We start from the raw sequence: 11,758 nt of genomic DNA on the forward strand, positions 1-11,758 counted from the left end.
AAGGAAAATTTTCTAACAACGTGATATGATCGTTAACTAGAAATTCAAAATGAAAAAAATTGTACAATTTGCATTGTAGATAATTATACAGGTGATAGATGGATTTCTCGGTAAAAGTTAACCGAGATAAACTGTGTAACAACGTGGTATGAATGTTAATCGGAAATTTAAAATGGAAAAAATTGTATAATTTGCATTTCAGGTAATAATCCAGCTTTTTTATAGATTGCTCGCATATCGCTAACCGGGCTGAACTATGTAAAATTCGGTAGGATCGTTAACTTTGGATTGAAAATAAAAAAATGTCACTGATTTCATTATAGGTAATTCTATAGATTATATATGTCTCTCTCGACCAGGGTTAACAGAGAAAAGTAGTGGTAACAACATGGTATATACGACCGTTAACCGGAAATTCAAAATTTAAAAAATTCTATTTGTCCCATGATTGGTAATTCTGCAGATTTTATATGGCTTTCTTGCCCAAGGTTAAGCGAATAAGAATGAGTGGAACCGTTAACCGGCAATTCAAGATGAAAAAAATTAACAATTTGCAATATAGGTAATTATAAAGATTTTTTATAGATTTCTCACATTTCATTAACCGGGAAGAACCGTGTAAAATTCCGTATGATCGTTAACTGTGAATTGATAATAAAAAACATTTTTCTCGTTTCATTCTAGGTAATTATAGAGATTTAAATGAATTTTTCGGATAAGGTTAACCAAGGAAAATTGTGTAACAAAGTGATATGATCGTTACCTAGAAATTAAAAATGAAAACAATTGTACAACTTGCATTATAGATAATTATACATATTACATATGGATTTGTCGGTAAAAGTTAATCGAGAAAAACTGTGTAACAACGTGATTTGGCCGTAAATCGGAAATTATAAATGATAAAAATTTTACAATTTGTACTCTAGGTAATTATACATACGTTATATGGATTTCTCGGTTAAGGTCAACCGATAAAATCTGTGTAACACTTGGTATGATCGATAATTGTAAATTGAAAATGAAAAGATTTTACTTGTTCCATGGTAGGTAATTCTTTCAGATTTTATATGGCTTTCTCGCCAAAGGTTAATCGGATAAGACTGTGTGAAATCGTGGTATGACCGTTTACCGGAAATTCAAGATGAAAAAAATTTTCCAATTTGCGATATAGGTAATTATAAAGATTTTTTTTTTGTTGATTTCTCGCATATGGTTAACCAAGAATATCCGTGTACAGTTCGGTGTGATTGTTAACGGTGAATTGAATATGAATAAAGTTTTTGTTGTTTCATTCTGGGTAATTATACAGATTTTATATCGCTTTCTCATCCAAGGTTAACCGAGAAAAACAGTGTAACAATGCGGTATCACAATTAACTTAAAATTTTAAATGAAAAAAATTTTACAATTTGCATTATTGGTAATTATAGAGATTTTTTTTTTATATATTTCTTGCTTAATGTTAACCTAGAAAACCTATGTAACAACGTGGTACGGCCGTTAACCGGCCATAATAAATTCAAAAGGATAAAAATTTTATTGTACAAGCAATAACTGTAAATTGGAAATGAAAAAAAATTGTACTCGTATCATTATAGATTATTGTACAGATTTCATATGGCTTTCCCGCATAAAGTTGACCGAGAGACACTGTTTAACAACGTGGTATAACCGTTAACAAAAATAAAACGAAAATTAAAAAGAATTTTACAGTTTGCATTATAGGCAATTATAAAGATTATTTATAGATTTTTCACTTAAAGTTTACAGAGAAAAACTGTGTACAAATTGGTATTACAGTTAACTTGAAATTCAAAATTAGAAAAATTTTACTATTTGCATTTAGGAAATTATACAGATATTATATGGATTTCTTGATTGAGGTTAATCGAGAAAAGCTATGTAACTACGTTATGTCTGTTACGGTATGTCTGTTAACCGGAAATTCAAAAAGAAAAAAATTGAATAACTTTCATTATTGGTAATTATACAGATGTTATATGGATTTCTGGGTTAACGTTCACTGAAAAAAAGTATGTACAGCTTGGTATTGTCGCTAACTGGAAATTGAAAATGAAAAAGATTTTACTGATTTCATTATAGGTAATTCTACAGATTATATGTGTCTTTCTCGACCATGGTTAACCGAGAAAAATAGTGTGACAACATGGTATGACCGTTAACCGGAAATTCAAAATGCAAAACTTTTACAATTTGCATTCTAGGTAACTATAAAGAATTTTTAATAGATTTTTTCGCATAAATGTAACCGAGAATAACTGTGTACAACGTCGTATGACAGTTGACTTGAAGTTGAAAATGAAGACAATTTTACCTAGTTCATTATAAGTAATTAAACAGATCTTATATGGCTTCACTCCATTAGGTGAACCAAGAAAAACTGTGTAATAACGTGGTATGATTGTTAATTGTAAATTCAAATTGATGATATTTTACTTGTTTCATTATAGGTAATTATACAGATTTTGTATGACTTTCTCCCCTAAGGATAATCGAGAAAAACTCTGTTCAACGTCTGTTCAACTATCAGAGTTAAATGGAAATTCAAGATGGTAAAATTTGTACAATTTGCATTTCAGGTAATAATGCAAATTTTTTGTATAGATGTCTCGCATATCGTTAACCGAGATGAACTGTGTACAATTCGGTATGATCGTTAATTGTGAATTGAAAATAAAAACATTTTTTCTCGTTTCATTCTAGGTAGTTATACAGGTTTTATATTGCTTTTTCGTCCAAGGTTAACCGAAAAAACAGTGTAACAACATGGTATCACCGTTAACCAGATATTAAAAAGTGAGAAAAATTTTTCAATTTTCATTACAGGTAATTATACAGACTTTCTTTTCTTTTCTTTTCTTTTGTTTTTTTTTTTTTTTTTTTTTATATAAATTTCTTGCCTAACCTTAACCGAGGAAACTGTGTACAACGTGGTGTGACAGTTAACTGTAAATTGAAAACGAAAAATATTTTCCATGTTTCATAAGAGGTAATTTTGTAAATTTGAATGGATTTCTTGCATAAGGCTAACCTAGAAAAACTGTGTAACAACGTGGTATGGCCGTTAAGCGGATATTCGAAATGAGAAAAATTTTTTAATTTGCTTTATAGGTAATTATGCTGATGTTATATAGTTTTTTCGGTTAATGCTAACTGAGAGAAACTATGTAACAACGTGGTATGATTACTGAGGGGAAATTCAAAATGAAGGAAATTGTACAATTTGCATTATAGGTAATAATACAGATTTTCTTATAGTTTTCTCGCATATCGTTAGCGGTGAAGAACTGTGTACAATTCGGTGTGTTTGGTAACTGTAAATTGAATATAAAAAAAATTTTTCTTGTTTCATTGTAGGTAATTGTACAGATTTGAGATTGCTTTCTAATCCAAGGTTAATCGAGAAAGACAGTGTACAACTTGGTGTTATCGTTAATTATAAATTGAAAATGAAAGAAAGTTTACGGTTTGCATTTTAGGTAATTGTACAGATTTTTTTTTATAGATTCCTCGCATAAGGTTAATTGAGAAATCTGTGTAGAGCTTCATATGATCGTAAACTGTAAATTGAAATTGAAAAAGCTTTACCTGTTTCATTATAGGTAATTATACGGATTTTTATATGGCAATGTGGTCCAAAGTTAACAGAGTAAGACCGTGTAAGAACGTTGTGTGACCGTTAACAGCAAATTCAAAGGGAAAAAAAATTTTACAATTTGCATTATTTGTAATTGTACAAATTTTTTATTTATTTCTCCCATAAGTTTAACGTAGAAGATATGTCTACAGCCTGGTATGATGGTTGACTGTAAATTGGAAATGAAAAAATTTTATAACTTGCATTATAGCTAATTATGCTGATTTTACATGGGTTTCTCGTACAAATTAACCGAGAAAAACTGTGTAACGACGTGATATGAATGTTAATCGGAAATTCAAATTGGAAAAAATTGTACAATTTGCCTTGCAGGTAATAATGCAGATTTCTTTTTTAAAGATTTCTCGCATATCGCTGACCGGGAAGAACTATGTAAAATTCGGTATGATCGTTAACTGTGTATTGAAAATAAGAAAAAATATTCTCGTTTCATTCTAGGTAATTATACAAATTTAAATGAATTTTTCGGATAAGGTGAACCGAGAAAAACAGTGTAACAATACGGTGTCACCATTAACCTAAAATTCAAAATGAAAAAAATTTTACAACTTGCATTATTGATAATTATAGAGACTTTTTATATACTTCTTGCTTAATGTTAACCTAGAAAACCTATGTAACAACGTGGTATGGCCGTTAACCGGAAATTCAAAAGGAAAAAGGATAAAAATATTATTGTACGAACACGAACTGTAAATTGATAATGAAAAAAAATTCTACTTGTGTCATTATAGGTTATTGTACAGATTTCATATGGCTTTCCAGCATAAAGATTACCAAGAGATACTTCTTAATAACGTGGTATGACCGTTATCAAAAATTAAATAAAAATTAAGAAGGAATTTTACAATTTGCATTGTAGGTAATTATAAAGATTATTTATAGATTTCCTACTGAATGTTTACCGCGAAAAACTGTGTACAACTTGGTATTACATTTAACTTGAAATTCAAAATGAAAAAAATTTTACTATTTGCATTGTAGGTAATTATATAGATATTATATGGATTTCTCGGTTGAGGTTAAAATCTATGTAACTACGTGGTATGACTGTTAACCGGAAATTCAAAAAGTAAAGAATTGAATAATTTGCATTATAGGTAATTATATAGATGTTATATGAATTTCTGTGTTAAGGTTCACTGAGAAAATGTATGTACAGCTTGATATGATCGTTAACTGGAAATTGAAAATGAAAAAAATTTTACTGATTTCATTATAGGTAATCCTACAGATTCTATATGTCTTTCTCGATCAGGGTTAACCGAGAAAGATAATGTAACAAAATGGTATGACCGTTAACCGGAAATTCAAAATGAAAAAAATTTTACAATTTGCCTCATAGGTAACTATAAAGAATTTTAAATAGATTTGTTGCATGAATTTAACCGAGACTGACTGTGTACAACTTGGTATGATTGTTAACTTGAAGTTGAAAAGGAAAATAATTTCACCTAGTACATTATAAGTAATTATACAGATTTTATATGGCTACCTTCCATTAGGTGAACCAAGAAAAACTGTGTAATAACGTGGTATGATTGTTAACTGTAAATTGAAATCCATGAAATTTCACTTGTTTCATTATAGATAATTATACAGATTTTATATGACTTCTCCCTTAAGGATAATCGAGAAATACTCTCTTCAACGTGTTATGACATTATAAAATGGAAATTCAAATTGAAATAAATTTTTCTTGTTTCTTTCTAGGTAATTACACAGATTTTATATTGCTTTCTCGTCCAAGGTGAACCGAGGAAAACAGTGTAACAACACGGTATCACCGTTAACCTGAAATTAAAAATGAAAAAAATTTTACAATTTGCATTATAGATAATTATGCGGGTATTACATGGATTTCCCGGTAACGGAGAAACGAGAAAAGCTGTATAACACCGTGGTATGAATGTCAATCGGAAATTCAAAATGGAAAAAATTGTATAATTTGGGTTTCAGGAAATAATGCAGATTTTTTTTTTATAGATTTCTCTCATATCGTTAACCGGGAAGAACTGTGTAAAATTCCGTATGATCGTTAACTCCGAATTGAAAATAAAAAAAATTTTCTCGCTTCATTCTATGTAATTATACAGATTTAAATGAATTTTTCGGATAAGGTTAACCAAGGAAAATTTTGTAACAACGTGATATGATCGTTGACTAGAAATTCATAACGAAAAAAATTTACAATCTGCATTATAGATAATTATACATGTGATATAATGGATTTTTCGGTAAAAGTTAACCGAGATAAACTGTGTAACAACGTGGTATGAACGTTAACCGGAAATACAAAATGGAAAAAATTGCACAATTTGCATTTCAGGTAATAATGCAGATGTTTTATAGATTTCTCGCATACCGTTAACCAGGAAGAACTGTGTAGAATTCGGTATGATCGTTAACTGTGAATCGAAAATAAAAAAATTTTTCTCATTTCATTCTAGGTGATTATACAGATTTTATATTGCTTTCTCGTCCAAGGTCAACCAAGAAAAACAGTGTAACAGCACGGTATCACCGTTAACCAGATATTAAAAAATGAGAAAAATTTTACAATTTCCATTACAGGTAATTATATACTCTTTTTTTTTTTTTTTTTTTTTTAATTTCTTGTCTAGCCTTAACCGAGGAAACTGAACTGTCTACAACATGGTGTGACAGTTAACTGTAAACTGAAAACGAAAAATATTTTCCTTGTTCCATAAGAGGTAATTTTGCAGATTTAAATGGATTTCTCGGATAAGGTTAACCTAGAAAAACTGTGCAACAACGTGGTATGGCCGTTAACCGGAAATTCAAAAATGAGAAAAATTGTACAATTTGCTATATAGGTAATTATGCTGATGTTACATAGATTTTTCGGTTAAGGCTAACTGAGAGAAACTACGTAACAACGTGCTATGACTACTATGGGGAAATCCAAAATGAATAAAATTGTAGAATTTGCATTATAGGTAATAATACAGATTTTTTCATAGATTTCTCGCGTATCGTTAACGGGGAAGAACTGTGTAGAATTCGGTATGATCGTTAACTGCGAATTGAAAATAAAAGAAATTTTCCCCGTTTCATTCTAGGTATGTATACAGAATGAAATAAATTTTTCGTATAAGGTTAACCAAGGAAAATTTTCTAACAACGTGATATGATCGTTAACTAGAAATTCAAAATGAAAAAAATTGTACAATTTGCATTGTAGATAATTATACAGGTGATAGATGGATTTCTCGGTAAAAGTTAACCGAGATAAACTGTGTAACAACGTGGTATGAATGTTAATCGGAAATTTAAAATGGAAAAAATTGTATAATTTGCATTTCAGGTAATAATCCAGCTTTTTTATAGATTGCTCGCATATCGCTAACCGGGCTGAACTATGTAAAATTCGGTAGGATCGTTAACTTTGGATTGAAAATAAAAAAATGTCACTGATTTCATTATAGGTAATTCTATAGATTATATATGTCTCTCTCGACCAGGGTTAACAGAGAAAAGTAGTGGTAACAACATGGTATATACGACCGTTAACCGGAAATTCAAAATTTAAAAAATTCTATTTGTCCCATGATTGGTAATTCTGCAGATTTTATATGGCTTTCTTGCCCAAGGTTAAGCGAATAAGAATGAGTGGAACCGTTAACCGGCAATTCAAGATGAAAAAAATTAACAATTTGCAATATAGGTAATTATAAAGATTTTTTATAGATTTCTCACATTTCATTAACCGGGAAGAACCGTGTAAAATTCCGTATGATCGTTAACTGTGAATTGATAATAAAAAACATTTTTCTCGTTTCATTCTAGGTAATTATAGAGATTTAAATGAATTTTTCGGATAAGGTTAACCAAGGAAAATTGTGTAACAAAGTGATATGATCGTTACCTAGAAATTAAAAATGAAAACAATTGTACAACTTGCATTATAGATAATTATACATATTACATATGGATTTGTCGGTAAAAGTTAATCGAGAAAAACTGTGTAACAACGTGATTTGGCCGTAAATCGGAAATTATAAATGATAAAAATTTTACAATTTGTACTCTAGGTAATTATACATACGTTATATGGATTTCTCGGTTAAGGTCAACCGATAAAATCTGTGTAACACTTGGTATGATCGATAATTGTAAATTGAAAATGAAAAGATTTTACTTGTTCCATGGTAGGTAATTCTTTCAGATTTTATATGGCTTTCTCGCCAAAGGTTAATCGGATAAGACTGTGTGAAATCGTGGTATGACCGTTTACCGGAAATTCAAGATGAAAAAAATTTTCCAATTTGCGATATAGGTAATTATAAAGATTTTTTTTTTGTTGATTTCTCGCATATGGTTAACCAAGAATATCCGTGTACAGTTCGGTGTGATTGTTAACGGTGAATTGAATATGAATAAAGTTTTTGTTGTTTCATTCTGGGTAATTATACAGATTTTATATCGCTTTCTCATCCAAGGTTAACCGAGAAAAACAGTGTAACAATGCGGTATCACAATTAACTTAAAATTTTAAATGAAAAAAATTTTACAATTTGCATTATTGGTAATTATAGAGATTTTTTTTTTATATATTTCTTGCTTAATGTTAACCTAGAAAACCCTATGTAACAACGTGGTACGGCCGTTAACCGGCCATAATAAATTCAAAAGGATAAAAATTTTATTGTACAAGCAATAACTGTAAATTGGAAATGAAAAAAATTGTACTCGTATCATTATAGATTATTGTACAGATTTCATATGGCTTTCCCGCATAAAGTTGACCGAGAGACACTGTTTAACAACGTGGTATAACCGTTAACAAAAATAAAACGAAAATTAAAAAGAATTTTACAGTTTGCATTATAGGCAATTATAAAGATTATTTATAGATTTTTCACTTAAAGTTTACAGAGAAAAACTGTGTACAAATTGGTATTACAGTTAACTTGAAATTCAAAATTAGAAAAATTTTACTATTTGCATTTAGGAAATTATACAGATATTATATGGATTTCTTGATTGAGGTTAATCGAGAAAAGCTATGTAACTACGTTATGTCTGTTACGGTATGTCTGTTAACCGGAAATTCAAAAAGAAAAAAATTGAATAACTTTCATTATTGGTAATTATACAGATGTTATATGGATTTCTGGGTTAACGTTCACTGAAAAAAAGTATGTACAGCTTGGTATTGTCGCTAACTGGAAATTGAAAATGAAAAAGATTTTACTGATTTCATTATAGGTAATTCTACAGATTATATGTGTCTTTCTCGACCATGGTTAACCGAGAAAAATAGTGTGACAACATGGTATGACCGTTAACCGGAAATTCAAAATGCAAAACTTTTACAATTTGCATTCTAGGTAACTATAAAGAATTTTTAATAGATTTTTTCGCATAAATGTAACCGAGAATAACTGTGTACAACGTCGTATGACAGTTGACTTGAAGTTGAAAATGAAGACAATTTTACCTAGTTCATTATAAGTAATTAAACAGATCTTATATGGCTTCACTCCATTAGGTGAACCAAGAAAAACTGTGTAATAACGTGGTATGATTGTTAATTGTAAATTCAAATTGATGATATTTTACTTGTTTCATTATAGGTAATTATACAGATTTTGTATGACTTTCTCCCCTAAGGATAATCGAGAAAAACTCTGTTCAACGTCTGTTCAACTATCAGAGTTAAATGGAAATTCAAGATGGTAAAATTTGTACAATTTGCATTTCAGGTAATAATGCAAATTTTTTGTATAGATGTCTCGCATATCGTTAACCGAGATGAACTGTGTACAATTCGGTATGATCGTTAATTGTGAATTGAAAATAAAAACATTTTTTCTCGTTTCATTCTAGGTAGTTATACAGGTTTTATATTGCTTTTTCGTCCAAGGTTAACCGAAAAAACAGTGTAACAACATGGTATCACCGTTAACCAGATATTAAAAAGTGAGAAAAATTTTTCAATTTTCATTACAGGTAATTATACAGACTTTCTTTTCTTTTCTTTTCTTTTGTTTTTTTTTTTTTTTTTTTTTTTATAAATTTCTTGCCTAACCTTAACCGAGGAAACTGTGTACAACGTGGTGTGACAGTTAACTGTAAATTGAAAACGAAAAATATTTTCCATGTTTCATAAGAGGTAATTTTGTAAATTTGAATGGATTTCTTGCATAAGGCTAACCTAGAAAAACTGTGTAACAACGTGGTATGGCCGTTAAGCGGATATTCGAAATGAGAAAAATTTTTTAATTTGCTTTATAGGTAATTATGCTGATGTTATATAGTTTTTTCGGTTAATGCTAACTGAGAGAAACTATGTAACAACGTGGTATGATTACTGAGGGGAAATTCAAAATGAAGGAAATTGTACAATTTGCATTATAGGTAATAATACAGATTTTCTTATAGTTTTCTCGCATATCGTTAGCGGTGAAGAACTGTGTACAATTCGGTGTGTTTGGTAACTGTAAATTGAATATAAAAAAAATTTTTCTTGTTTCATTGTAGGTAATTGTACAGATTTGAGATTGCTTTCTAATCCAAGGTTAATCGAGAAAGACAGTGTACAACTTGGTGTTATCGTTAATTATAAATTGAAAATGAAAGAAAGTTTACGGTTTGCATTTTAGGTAATTGTACAGATTTTTTTTTATAGATTCCTCGCATAAGGTTAATTGAGAAATCTGTGTAGAGCTTCATATGATCGTAAACTGTAAATTGAAATTGAAAAAGCTTTACCTGTTTCATTATAGGTAATTATACGGATTTTTATATGGCAATGTGGTCCAAAGTTAACAGAGTAAGACCGTGTAAGAACGTTGTGTGACCGTTAACAGCAAATTCAAAGGGAAAAAAAAATTTTACAATTTGCATTATTTGTAATTGTACAAATTTTTTATTTATTTCTCCCATAAGTTTAACGTAGAAGATATGTCTACAGCCTGGTATGATGGTTGACTGTAAATTGGAAATGAAAAAATTTTATAACTTGCATTATAGCTAATTATGCTGATTTTACATGGGTTTCTCGTACAAATTAACCGAGAAAAACTGTGTAACGACGTGATATGAATGTTAATCGGAAATTCAAATTGGAAAAAAATTGTACAATTTGCCTTGCAGGTAATAATGCAGATTTCTTTTTTAAAGATTTCTCGCATATCGCTGACCGGGAAGAACTATGTAAAATTCGGTATGATCGTTAACTGTGTATTGAAAATAAGAAAAAATATTCTCGTTTCATTCTAGGTAATTATACAAATTTAAATGAATTTTTCGGATAAGGTGAACCGAGAAAAACAGTGTAACAATACGGTGTCACCATTAACCTAAAATTCAAAATGAAAAAAATTTTACAACTTGCATTATTGATAATTATAGAGACTTTTTATATACTTCTTGCTTAATGTTAACCTAGAAAACCTATGTAACAACGTGGTATGGCCGTTAACCGGAAATTCAAAAGGATAAAAATATTATTGTACGAACACGAACTGTAAATTGATAATGAAAAAAAATTCTACTTGTGTCATTATAGGTTATTGTACAGATTTCATATGGCTTTCCAGCATAAAGATTACCAAGAGATACTTCTTAATAACGTGGTATGACCGTTATCAAAAATTAAATAAAAATTAAGAAGGAATTTTACAATTTGCATTGTAGGTAATTATAAAGATTATTTATAGATTTCCTACTGAATGTTTACCGCGAAAAACTGTGTACAACTTGGTATTACATTTAACTTGAAATTCAAAATGAAAAAAATTTTACTATTTGCATTGTAGGTAATTATATAGATATTATATGGATTTCTCGGTTGAGGTTAATCGAGAAAATCTATGTAACTACGTGGTATGACTGTTAACCGGAAATTCAAAAAGTAAAGAATTGAATAATTTGCATTATAGGTAATTATATAGATGTTATATGAATTTCTGTGTTAAGGTTCACTGAGAAAATGTATGTACAGCTTGATATGATCGTTAACTGGAAATTGAAAATGAAAAAAATTTTACTGATTTCATTATAGGTAATCCTACAGATTCTATATGTCTTTCTCGATCAGGGGTTAAC

The 11,758-nt window shown here is 29.4% G+C and overlaps 3 long non-coding RNA genes across 53 annotated transcripts in view; all 3 read left to right on the top strand.

Annotated features, from left to right (window-relative positions):
* The window catches only part of LOC127068587 (uncharacterized), a 60,911-nt gene that overhangs the window by 26,120 nt on the left and 23,033 nt on the right, over positions 1-11,758 (top strand). For 30 of the 50 annotated variants that reach the window (XR_007783033.1, XR_007783037.1, XR_007783029.1 and 27 more), the window contains 17 exons: positions 80-202; positions 324-562; positions 685-929; positions 1,064-1,174; positions 2,107-2,228; positions 2,475-2,603; positions 6,133-6,256; positions 6,409-6,642; positions 6,888-7,010; positions 7,132-7,370; positions 7,493-7,737; positions 7,872-7,982; positions 8,915-9,036; positions 9,283-9,411; positions 9,536-9,658; positions 10,435-10,804; positions 10,931-11,347. This is a non-coding gene — a long non-coding RNA (uncharacterized LOC127068587). Of the gene's footprint in view, positions 1-79; positions 203-323; positions 563-684; positions 930-1,063; positions 1,175-2,106; positions 2,229-2,474; positions 2,604-6,132; positions 6,257-6,408; positions 6,643-6,666; positions 6,766-6,887; positions 7,011-7,131; positions 7,371-7,492; positions 7,738-7,871; positions 7,983-8,914; positions 9,037-9,282; positions 9,412-9,535; positions 9,659-10,434; positions 10,805-10,930; positions 11,348-11,469; positions 11,593-11,758 lie in introns of all 50 variants that reach the window. The other 20 variants (XR_007783004.1, XR_007783012.1, XR_007783006.1 and 17 more) reach the window with 14 other exon arrangements.
* LOC127068590 (uncharacterized) lies at positions 2,972-4,705 on the top strand. The gene is made up of 6 exons (XR_007783050.1): positions 2,972-3,013; positions 3,136-3,258; positions 3,382-3,503; positions 3,627-3,994; positions 4,417-4,544; positions 4,667-4,705. It is a non-coding gene; the product is annotated as an uncharacterized LOC127068590 (long non-coding RNA).
* On the top strand, positions 4,706-5,881 carry LOC127068588 (uncharacterized). 2 transcript variants are annotated; one of them, XR_007783044.1, is made up of 4 exons: positions 4,706-4,782; positions 4,905-5,027; positions 5,396-5,585; positions 5,669-5,881. It is a non-coding gene; the product is annotated as an uncharacterized LOC127068588 (long non-coding RNA). The 2 variants fall into 2 exon arrangements; XR_007783045.1 differs by having other exon boundaries at positions 4,714-4,834.

Source organism: Vespula vulgaris, chromosome 13 (assembly GCF_905475345.1).
Source record: "Vespula vulgaris chromosome 13, iyVesVulg1.1, whole genome shotgun sequence".
Taxonomy (NCBI): domain Eukaryota; kingdom Metazoa; phylum Arthropoda; class Insecta; order Hymenoptera; family Vespidae; genus Vespula; species Vespula vulgaris.